This window comes from Leptonychotes weddellii, chromosome 4, assembly GCF_054177405.1.
Source record: "Leptonychotes weddellii isolate Sample4059 chromosome 4, ASM5417740v2, whole genome shotgun sequence".
NCBI lineage: Eukaryota > Metazoa > Chordata > Mammalia > Carnivora > Phocidae > Leptonychotes > Leptonychotes weddellii.
The window spans coordinates 150,459,453-150,471,075 of record NC_138372.1 but is presented as its reverse complement, the minus strand read 5'-3'; the positions used below and the strand labels follow the sequence as shown (position 1 = coordinate 150,471,075).

The 11,623-nt window shown below is 38.2% G+C and overlaps 1 long non-coding RNA gene across 1 annotated transcript in view; it reads right to left on the bottom strand.

Moving 5' to 3' along the window:
• Positions 1 to 763: 763 nt before the first annotated feature.
• The window catches only part of LOC145721154 (uncharacterized), a 63,428-nt gene continuing 52,568 nt past the window's right edge, over positions 764 to 11,623 (bottom strand). Inside the window, exons 3-4 of the long non-coding RNA XR_014144619.1 lie at positions 3,159 to 3,273; positions 764 to 781 (exon numbers count right to left, since the gene is read on the bottom strand). This is a non-coding gene — a long non-coding RNA (uncharacterized LOC145721154). The remainder of the gene's footprint in view (positions 782 to 3,158; positions 3,274 to 11,623) is intronic.

Sequence of the window (11,623 nt, the reverse complement as noted above, 5' to 3'; positions counted from 1 at the left end):
TTACAAAATAGTAGGCTGGCACACACAAAAGTGTGTGTGTGTGTGTGTGCGTGCGCACATGCATGTGTGTGAGATTCAAGAGTGCCTAACATGTAATGGATACTGACTTTGTACTAGCACTCTACTGAGAGCACAGTGCCAAAAATTTAGTTGCTGTCTTCTTTTTATAGAGAAGCCTTTCACTGGAGTGTGGTTCAAAACCAATCAAAGTCTATCTGTAAGAGTACATCAATCAATTTATGTGTTGGCTAGATACTGCATCCTCCCTTTAGAGACTCCAGAAAGGATGAGTTAGTAGAAATTCTTCATATAGTCCATGTTGGTTTTCTCAAACTTCTGTTACCATATCTTCATTTCTGAAAGTCAATTTGTAATATTTGTAGCCATATAGCTACAACAGTAGCTCCTGTCCTATACTCTTTTAGAATTCTTCACTCCCCCATTGAGTGTCCCCTCTCCTCGAACCTATGTAGGCCTCCACCAATAGCATCTGACTTAAGTGACAATTTGTGATTTTCTATGCAAATGCCATAAATTTCTACCTTACTCTCTTGGGACCCTTGCTCTTACAACCCTGACCCCATGCTGTTCTTAAGCCTAATCAGCCTGTGGAGAGGCCCATATGGAGATGAACTGAGGTCCCGGCACACTGCCCTGTCTGAATTCTCAGCTGACAGCCAGTTTTAACTTACCAGTCGTGTGAAGGAGTCATCATGAAACTGCATCCTCTGGCCTCCAGTTGAGCCTCCTCAGCTGATACGATGTGACAGAGAAATGGGCCCTATCCAAATTGCAGATTCATGAGCAAAACAGATAATTGTTGATGTTTTAAGCCAATAAATTCTGCAGTAGTTTGTTATGTAGCAATAGATGACAAATAAAGATTTTGGCACCTAGAAGTAGGATGTTTGCTATAACAAAAACCTAAAACATTTGGCTTTGGCTTCAAGACCAGATAGCAGGCAGAAGCTTCAAGGGCCTTCAGCAGGTTCTTAGTGAAGCCTAAGGGCCTTGAGGAGAGAGTAAACAGAGGCATAAGTGGCCTAAAGGAGACTGATAGTGAGGGCTTTTAAGAAACTAAGGAGAATGGGGCGCCTGGGTGGCTCAGTTGGTTGGACGACTGCCTTCGGCTCAGGTCATGATCCTGGAGTCCCGGGATCGAGTCCCGCTTCGGGCTCTCTGCTCAGCAAGGGGTCTGCTTCTCTCTCTGACCTTCTTCCCTCTTGTGCTCTCTGTCTCTCATTCTCTCTCTCTCAAATAAATAAATAAAATCTTTAAAAAAAAAAAAGAAACTAAGGAGAATGTTATTGGAAGTTTGACAAAAGGAAACCTGTGGTATGTAGTGACACAAACTTTGGCAACTTGATGGCCTGTGGTGACTTAGAAAATAGGAAAGAAACTCAGTGATGTACTTGAAGATTTCCAAGAAGAATACAGAAAGTGGCACCTGGCTTCATCACACTGCCGTGATAAAATGTAAGGAAAGAGAAATTAGCTAAAGAATGAACTGTTGAATATAAACTCAAGACTTGGGGTATTTGAAGAAAAAACTCTCCTCACCTGACCTCCCTAGTCAACAAGTTCAAGTTCTAGTCAACAAGTTCTAAATTAAGGAGGCCTTCAGGCCCAAGATTAAATCAAGGATGGGACTAATAAATCCTTTGTTAAGACCTCAGAAATATTTTTTTTATTATGTTATGTTAATCACCATACATCATTAGTTTAGTTTTTTTTTTTTTAAAGATTTTATTTATTTATTTGAGACAGAGAGAATGAGAGACAGAGAGCATGAGAGGGAGGAGGGTCAGAGGGAGAAGCAGACTCCCTGCCGAGTAGGGAGCCCGATGCAGGACTCGATCCCGGGACTCCAGGATCATGACCTGAGCCGAAGGCAGTCGCTTAACCAACTGAGCCACCCAGGTGCCCCACATCATTAGTTTTTGATGTAGCGTTCCATGATTCATTGTTTGCAATATAACACCCAGTGCTCCATGCAGTACGTGCCCTCTTTAATACCCATCACCAGGCTAACCCGTCCCTCCACCCCTCTCCCCTCTAGAACCCTCAGTTTTTTTCTCAGAGTCTGTAGTCTCTCATGGTTTGTCTCCCCCTCCAATTTCGACCTCAGAGATATTTAAATATTGATAGAAATTTTCAGATAGAAAACAGGCTCCTTAAGGACCTTTCAAATAGAAAATAGGCTCCTTAAGGACCTCAGTGTATAATTTACAAATTCTCTTCTTTAACTAAGAAGGCTTCTAAGAACCTCAAAGATCTTGTTCCATAAGAGTCCCTCAGAGAACACTAGGTACAGAAGGAATTAACTCAAAAAGATTTACAGATTTATAGGTAGGACCTTACTCATATGGGTTTTATGAATTGATACATAGGAAACCCACAATATTTTTTAAAGAATTTTATCTGCTTGGTCTGAAATGAGCAGAGACAGTATGAAATGAAGAGAAGCCTTTGTCTCTGAAATTTCTATGTGTAGGAAATAGGCAAACTGCTAACACAAGCTAGTTTTTGTAGAAAAGAAAATATGACTCATAAGGTAGAACCAAGAACCCAGAAGGTGTAGCCAGAAGGTATGAAGAATAACTACCAAAGAGCTGGACTGAGTTCCAGTCAAGGAACTGGCAACATGTACTTGGATGGATGTCCGAATTGCAAAACACCCATATCTGCAGTATGCAGATCCTATGCTGATCCTACCATTGTGTGTTGGGTATGGGAAGGGCAGATAAACTCTCTTTGATTTTCAGGTTTGGGGTTGAGAATAATGGTACTTAAAAAGCTATGCCTGAGGATGTTGGGCCTGAGGAGCTTATCCACACCTGGATCTGATTTGTTTTAGCTCATGAGATTTTGGACCTCTAGCTTAAGCCTAATGCCCTTAGATGAGACTGGGGGATTCTTTAGGGAAGAGAGGTGAGTGTGGGAAAACTATAAATTGTGGCCAAATGGGAGACTGTGTCATATTGCATTTTCCAGAAATAGATACACATCTCTTGTATTATGTGTTGTTTTAGAACCTTAGCACTCCATCATTAAAAGTGGATCCTGTGGCCCCTCCCCTTGAACTGAGGCTTTTGCAATTGACTTGACCAATGAAGTACTAAGAAATTGCAACATCCAAGGATGAGTCATATAGATACCATATTTTTGTGGGATGCTTATTCATGGACATAACCACAATGCTGTGCAGGGGTCCATGGAGTCCATAGATGAAAGTAGGTTCTCTGGTGCTGACTCATGTCTTCCCAGCTGATGCTGTTTGGAGGAAAAACAAGTTTATTTCACTGAAGCCTGCTCAAATTGCAGATTCATAAGCAAAATTAAATATATATTTTATTTTTTGTTTCATTTTAAGTCACTAAATTTTGGGTTAGTTTGTTATGCAGCAATAGAAAAATAATATACCAGATTACCATTTTGATAAAGTCTGAGTGTTTCCAAGGTCTCCATAGCGACATATTTATCAAACATCTCTTAGAAGGAGGTCTGTTTGCATTTGCAAAAATGTTATATATTCATGATTTAAATTCTTTTAATTTTTTGTATCACATGCACAATTTTTAAAAAGTCATGTAGTGCCACAAGGCTTTTAGAACAAACTAACATTTACTGCCTCTGACCCTCTCATCTCATTTATCTTCTCAATTCAGTGTCTTTCATTGCTGAAATAGGGCACTTAAAAACTAATTGGTTAGCACTGTGGGCTTACAGGGCAATCAGGTAGCCCACAACCCTTTGTTTATTTTTCTCTGGGCTAGTTGGTTTAGTCAGTAGGGGAGCCTACAGTTTTGAGTCTGAAGGGCATATGTGACTGGTACTCTCTTGGAGATGGAGTCTTTTAGTAAGTACTTTCACTTTATTCTTTTGTTTTCAGTATTGAATTTAAATGGTAACCTTGTGTCTGGGCTCTTGAAACCAGAGCTTCTCTTGTTCGAAAACCCTTGAGCAGTGGTTTTCAAACATCATCATATATCAAAATCACCTGGAAGGCTAGCTAAGCCACAGATAACTGAACCTCACCTCCATAGCTTCTGATTCAGTAGGTCTGGAGTGAGGCTGGAGAATATGCACTCCTCATAGGTTCCCAGATCTGAGGCCTGGAGACCACAGTTTGAGAAACATTGCCCTAGAGCATAATCCTTTGGTTGCATGGAGGTAAGTGAGACGTCTCTAACTACACAGCATGGTGGGTCTAACCTATAATGCTTTTAGATAATCCTTCTGTTTCACCATCTCAAACTTGACTCCTGATCTCAGTAATACATGTGGCCTCTAATTCCTGAGAATTTCTGGGATTCTTTAGGGGAAATAAGCAAAGTTCTACTTTGGCTTAGCCTCCCCTCCCTCTTTCTAGCCTCCTGTAGGATTATTGGCATGATTGGCTTTTTCTCCATTAGATAATTTGTCATTTCTCCTCTCTCTCCCATCTACACTTTCCATCTTTAAATTCTTAGGATAGGGTTACTAATGACCTTATTTTCAGGGATGGCAAAGTCTGAGTGTCTTTTCTTTCTCTTCTTGCTATTTTGGTGTGTTATTTTGAAGGGAATAAGCAAAAGAAACTTTTTACATTATTTTGGTGGAGTGTTATTTTGAGTACAATAATGAGAAGAAGCATTCTTGTCATCATTTTGAAACAGATGAGTACATCCATGATATTTTGACTCTTGCTAGTTTTAGTTTTAGAGGGCATTTTTGTAAGAACTAGATATTGTTGGGGGTAACATCATTTGCAAACGGGAAATCCATGGTATATAGTAACTTTTGGTTAATCAAAATAGCCAATTGACTTGAACAAAATAATTACAGTTGCCTGAGAACTAGTTTGTATTTAAGATGCACTTAGACTTTGCACTGAAAATTATAGCTAAAATGTGATTTTTTTTTTTTTTTTGCCCTTCTGTTTTCTCACATCAATTTTTATCTTCTATTTCCAGAATGTTTATTTGGTTAGTTCTAATTAATTCCAAATTTCAAAATGTGAAGTGCAATCTTAAATATCTAGAGCTGTGCTATCTAATGTAGTTGCCACTAACAATATGACTATGTAATTTTAAATTAATTAAAATTAAAATTTAGTTCTTCAGTCATATTAGCTTCAGTTTTGTTTGTGACATGGTTGGTGGCTACTGTAATAAACAGCTCAGATATGGAGCATTTCCATCATCACAGAAAGTTCTTTTGGACGGCACAAATTAAAACCTCCTTTATTTACAGAAGGTGGGGGAGAAAGGAAAAGAAAGAATGACTTTGATTTTGAATGAAAACACTCTTCTGTCTGTCTGACACATTTTACTCAGGAACTTTTGTTTGAAAATATCAGTGTCTTCAGTATCTGTCCAAACAGTCAAATACCACATTTTTGGCTTGATAGTGGTAATGTGGAAGATGGAAATGATTTACTCCAAAGTGCTGGGTGGGTTTGTGTAAAATCATTCACATGTTGTTAAGGTGGAGATACACTCCTGGGACTGGAGGCTCACCTCCCACCCCAGCCCACCCCACCCATTTCCCTACCTGGTTAGCGTCAGGAGGAGATGTGTTGAAAGGCTGAGCCTCTGTAGGTGTGCCTTGTCAACTGGGACTCCAGCTCCGTTTCTCAGATCAGCACAGTGTGTGGCTTATGTACAAAGTGCCTGCTTTCAGTTGGGAAGTGTATACATCAAGGCTAAATGGCTGGTTCCAAGGCAGAGCAACACATTCATGGATCTTTGCTATATGTTTGTTGACCTTTGGATCCCAATTTAATTGTTTATTGATCAAATAAACATTAGAGGCTATTTATTGGGTCCCAATGGGGAGCTATTATCCCAGACAAAGAATGATAAATATGTTTGTATTTCTGTGACTAATTTTTAAAATGTTTTTTAAAAAGTATACTTAATGGGCGCCTGGGTGGCTCAGTTGGTTAAGCGACTGCCTTCGGCTCAGGTCATGATCCTGGAGTCCCGGGATCGAGTCCCGCGTCGGGCTCCCTGCTCAGCGAGGAGCCTGCTTCTCCCTCTGACCCTCCCCCCTCTCATGCTCTCTCTCTCTGTCTCATTCTCTCTCAAATAAATAAATAAAATCTTTAAAAAAAAAAGTATACTTAATCCTGCCAATGCAGTTGAAACATTTCTAATAATTATTTGCTCAATAAAAAAATATGTACATAAAACCAAAATTGCCTTATTGAAATATCACACAAAAAAAATTCTTTGGAAATCACTAGGGGGAAACCAGAAAAGAGAGAGAGATAATAGAAATGTTGATTTAGGTGTCAGATATGTAATCAACTATATTAATTATTTTATAAATTATATTAATGACATTTCGTTGTCAGATATTTAAATTTTCTCTTTCCAGTTGCTTAGAAAAATGATCTTAGAACATGTTTTTAAAATAACTGTAGCTTTTTTTTTTAACCATAGAAAACAACCTGAATGCCCAAATTGTATTCCTTACTAATGAGTTTGTTGGAAAACTGGTGATATTTACCTGGACTTCTGAATGCCTGCTCTTAACCTAAGGCAAGGTTAGGTGTTAACCATGATGGGTCATTGTTTGAACCGGTAGAAAGGCTTTCCTAATGGATATCTCTAAGAAGGTATATCTTTTTCCTTCCCTCCCCCTACCCCCATTTGCTTGTAGACACTATTTTCGGTGAGTGAGACGATCAGACTGCTTAGATTTAGGGTAAAAACAAACAAGCTAGTAAGACCCATTCAAAATCAATTTGGAATGTTACAATTATAGACGCAGGTAAGCTACAAATCAGCAAGCTAAGTATCACGGCAGAATTACCTCTATATCTCAGTGAGGATGTATTCTGTCTTCTGTTTATAGAGCCCTATAGTAATAGACAAATAACAACAAAAAGGTATAATGGTAATGATCATTATTGAATACTTGATTGATATGTACTAGACACAGTGTCAGATATTATATATAATGTATTGTCCTTACAACTGTCAATAATTCTGGAGAACAAAAATTGTTATTCCTATTTTACAGGAAAGAAAATTGAAATTTATTTTTAGCACCTTGCCCAATGTCTCAGCTAGAAAGTAATGATGTCCAGGACTCAAACTTGTCTGATTCTATAACCCACTTTCTTAATCATTGTGCCAGGCATTCAATACAACTAGTGGAATAGAATTTAGGGGTGTTAGGATTATGGTTCCTGAAATACTGTGTGGGTTAGAAGTTAAATGGGTTTTAACAATATTATTTTTAAGTTTCCAAGAAAAACAAATTTTCTAGGAAATACAGTATATCTCTGATGTAGTCCAAGCACCTATTGTGAATGTTCAATGAGTACTTATTAAATTAATTAAATGTTTAGGGTCATTGTATAACTGTTATAACTTGGGGTATCCTGGGAGGTCTTTAGGCTGATGTACGAATATTTTCACTTGCATGAGACACATAGCCTGGTGAATGTAATTACTGTATAACTCAGAATTTCTCTGTGATATATATATATATATATATATATATAATCTTCACTCATTGTATTAGCTATAAATTGGTGATTTTAGAAGTTTTCTGGAAGGCAGTGTGTATTGCATTAGAAGACCATTCTATCTTGGGCGCCTGGGTGGCTCAGTTGGTTAAGCGACTGCCTTCGGCTCAGGTCATGATCCTGGAGTCCCGGGACCGAGTCCCACATCGGGCTCCCTGCTCAGCAGGGGGTCTGCTTCTCCCTCTGACCCTCTTCCCTCTCGTGCTCTCTGTCTCTCATTCTCTCTCTCTCAAATAAATAAATAAAATCTTAAAAAAAAAAAGACAACCATTCTATCTCTAATTAGTAGAGACTACTAAATCTAGGGATTGATATTGTTGAATAAAAGCAAATCCATTGGTATGAGTCTATAGTAGCTATTTCCAATATCCTTATTGCCTCAGGATGGCCTTCAGTTAAACTGTACATATTAGAATCTTTTGAATCAAGATCATGTATCTCTATGATTAGTTAAAAACTCTTAAACCACTGAAATATTTTAACTGTTATTTTGGATAGTACCTTTCCTTTTGCTGCTTTAACCATTTACCATCATCTTAGTGGCTTAAAAGAACATAATATATTATTTCAAGTTCTGGAGATCAGAAGTCCAAAAATGGATCTCACTGGGTTAAATCAAGGTGTGGCAAGGCTGTGTTGATTTCTGGGGGCTCTTGGGAAAATCCATTTTCTTTTTCCAGTTTCTGGAGGTGCCCACATTCCTTGCCTCATAACCCCTTTCTATCTCCAAAGCTAATAATGACCAGTGGAGACTTTCTCAGATTGTATCACCTTGACACTGACTCTTCTGTCTCCCTCTTCTACCTTTAAGGACCCTTGTGACTATTGGGCCAATCTAGATAATCCAGGATAATCTCTCTAGTTTCAGGTTAGCTGATTAGTGAACTTAATATCATCTTCTATTTAATTTCCCTTTACCATGTAACATACCATATTCACATATTCTAGGAATTGGGCATGAGCATCTATGGAGGTCTAGTATTCTGCCTACTACAGGTAGAAGCAAGAATACGGAGGTATTAAGTAACAGACTTGAATGTAATCCTCAACTCTGTATTAGCTATTTGATCTTGGGCAAATTACTTAACTTCCTTGAATTGCCTGGATGACAAAATTGAGTTAATAACCACTACTACCCAGGGTTGTAATGAAGATGCTATAATTGTCAGAATTCAGGAGTCTTTAACCTGTGAAAGAGAATTATCTTGTTTTTCATCCTATTAAATATGAAAAAAACTTCTTAAGGTATATGGTAGGTTATAGCATTCTTAGATATCCTTTATTCTTTTCAAGTGAAAAGGGTAACATTCATCCATTTAATACCTTCTTTATAGCTCATTACCCAGTCCTGTCTAAAAAAATGATCATTGTTTAAGGCTTTTTATCTGTCTTTTTGTTCATCAGTTCACCATAAAGATACCACATTATGGCACAGTTCTTAAAGAAACAAGATTAATGAACTTGTAACAATTAGAGAAAAATTGATGGATAAATTGTGCTGACCAGGAATACAATTAAAGTTCAAGAAAGAGATAGATCTGTAAAGAGTGATCTAGTGGCTGGAAACCTTAATGCAACTGAGAGAGTATTGGAATAGATTTTCAAATAAAAGGAACAGAATTAGCAAAAATAAATAATGATAAGAGGTATGTGGAGGAAAGGAAGAGAGCTATCTAACAGAATAGAGGCCATGTCTGTTAAAGTCCTAATACTGTTCAACTTGGAATATGTAAATGTGTCATATGGGGACTTGAAAACCAGACAAGAAAGGTTAGAAGAAAAAGGGAGACATGAAGGTTCTTGATTAGGAACTGATGGACATGAGCTTATAGAAACCAAGATAGGCATGGAGTTGAGTAATAATCTCCCCTCCCTACCCAAATATAAATAAGAATTGATATTGACCAATGCATGAATCGTCATAACTAAATCAGTCTCTTTCTCTTTCTCCTTTTCTTTCTCTCTCTCTCGCTTTCTCATGCAAACATTTTTGCTTATAACAGAAACTTAGGGAAAGAAAATATGACCCATTGACAGACTAAGAGGTGTTCTTAGAGATATTAACTTTTATTAAAGTCATTATGAAGAGTGTAGGGAGGAGAAAAGGGAGATGTTTGTTAAACAAAACAAAGCAAAATTCTGCATTTGAGATAAATTTGTTCTTTGTAATCTGATGTGGTCTATATTTGAGAGTTTTAATTTAATGATCATTTCTGAAAAGAGTATGTGTTTTTAGAATTCTGGTGACCTTTATAAAAATAATAAACTTCAAAGAACCCCCAATTTCTTCATCTTTAATATTGGACTCCTATTCCTTACCTATAGTAGCTATTTCCAATATCCTTATTGTGAGGATTAATGTAGATAACCCACCTTCATCGTGAGTAGTTTCTTTTTTTTTAAGTTTAATTTTTTTTTTTTTTAATGTTTTTTAGTGAGTAGCTTCTAAACAAATCTGGGCAGCAAAAGAGAACTCACTGGCAGGATATGGGGCAGGAGAGTGAATGAGGGCAAGTCCTGAGATCTAGGGAGAAAGAACCAAAGGGTCATATATTCAAATTGCTACCATTGGGATATCTCATTTCTACATGATTTGTGTCCTTGCATTATTTTGTTCAGGATCTAAGTTCCCAGAGGAAACAAAGTGTCTGATGAGCTCAATGTCACAGTAAAAATTCCACTGGACAAAATTAAACAGGCAAGGAGGACTTTATTCGAGGCTATTGCAGTAGGGGAGAGAGGCCAGAATTTAGTCTGAACTTAACTCTGCTGAAACAAAGGGCAGTAAGGTTTTTAAGAGGTGGGGTGAGGAGTAGATTGCAGGCTGTTTGTATTTACTAATTGGCTTTACCCAAAAGAAAACTTTCTTGTATCTTCATGACAGGAGGTAATTTACAACTTGGAACACGGGCTCCCACCAAAATTAATCTCCCACCCTACCACAGAGACTGGGACATGGGGGTGCTCTCTTCCTTGATGATTACCCTTCAAACCAATGGCTCCCAGAACCTTGAGAAAGAGTCTCGGGTTGTAAACTGGCAAGAAGCTTGAAAATTGATTTCCATCTCATAGGATTAGAGAAAGAATTTACAATTACAAGCTTAATAAGGAAAATGCTCTAAGAGGGAAGCATTAATGCCATCTTGGTCACCAGTAGAGGCCATGAACCTACCTTGGTCGTAGTGGTGAGAAGAACTGTGTGGCGAGGCATCTTGATTTATATTCCAATCAAGACCACATGGAATGCGGAAAAGACATTTTTCACAGCATTGTATTCAGAGGAAGTAAAATCCTACCATTGCAGTCAATTTAAATCTTTAGTGTGGCCCTTTAAACTTGCCAGATGGAACATTATATTGTATGATGCACAGCAACAGATCCTAAAAAGCCTTTTTAGTCATCAGTCTCCCTCAGGGTGATACATTGTCTATCCCCAAAGTTTCCCTGAACTGCTCTCGTTAATCTCTCCCCTTACCCTACTCTCTCCCTCATTTCCAGATCTCTCTCTCTTTAGAGGACCCCTTTGCTTCTCCTCGTGCAGATATTTCAGGTCTTCCTGCCTTCTCCAATTCTGTTTTCCCATCATTTATTCTAATGAACAAACAACGCTGCTGCTTCCTTAGAAGTCAGAGCGGGGCACATTAGGCTGTGGGTACTTGTCCTTTTATGCTTCTGTCTCACAAATCTGAGAGACCACCCTACAGATGGTATATATGTTTGTCGAAGAAAGTCAAGATGAGGAGTTATATCTTGTTCATTATATCTCCTCAGCACCTACTTAACACAGGATCTGGCTCAGAGTTAATATCTATTAGTTTTACTTTTTTTTAAATTGGGTTCTTGAGAAACAGAATTTCGAGGTTTTAAGGAATCCGTGATTCTTTAGCAGGAACAATCGGGAAGTACTCTATGAATGTGTTTGGCAGCTGTCAAGCAGAGCTCAGGTGTCCCTGAAAGCTTTCCAAAATAGTGATGGAGAATGAAAGCAATTACTTGAGTACCTTCCGTAGTACCTTACTATCTAGTTTACCAGCTGGGATGGAATAGTCAAGGATCTGGCAAGAGAAGAGGAGAGGAGGGGAGGGGAGGGGAGGAGAGGAG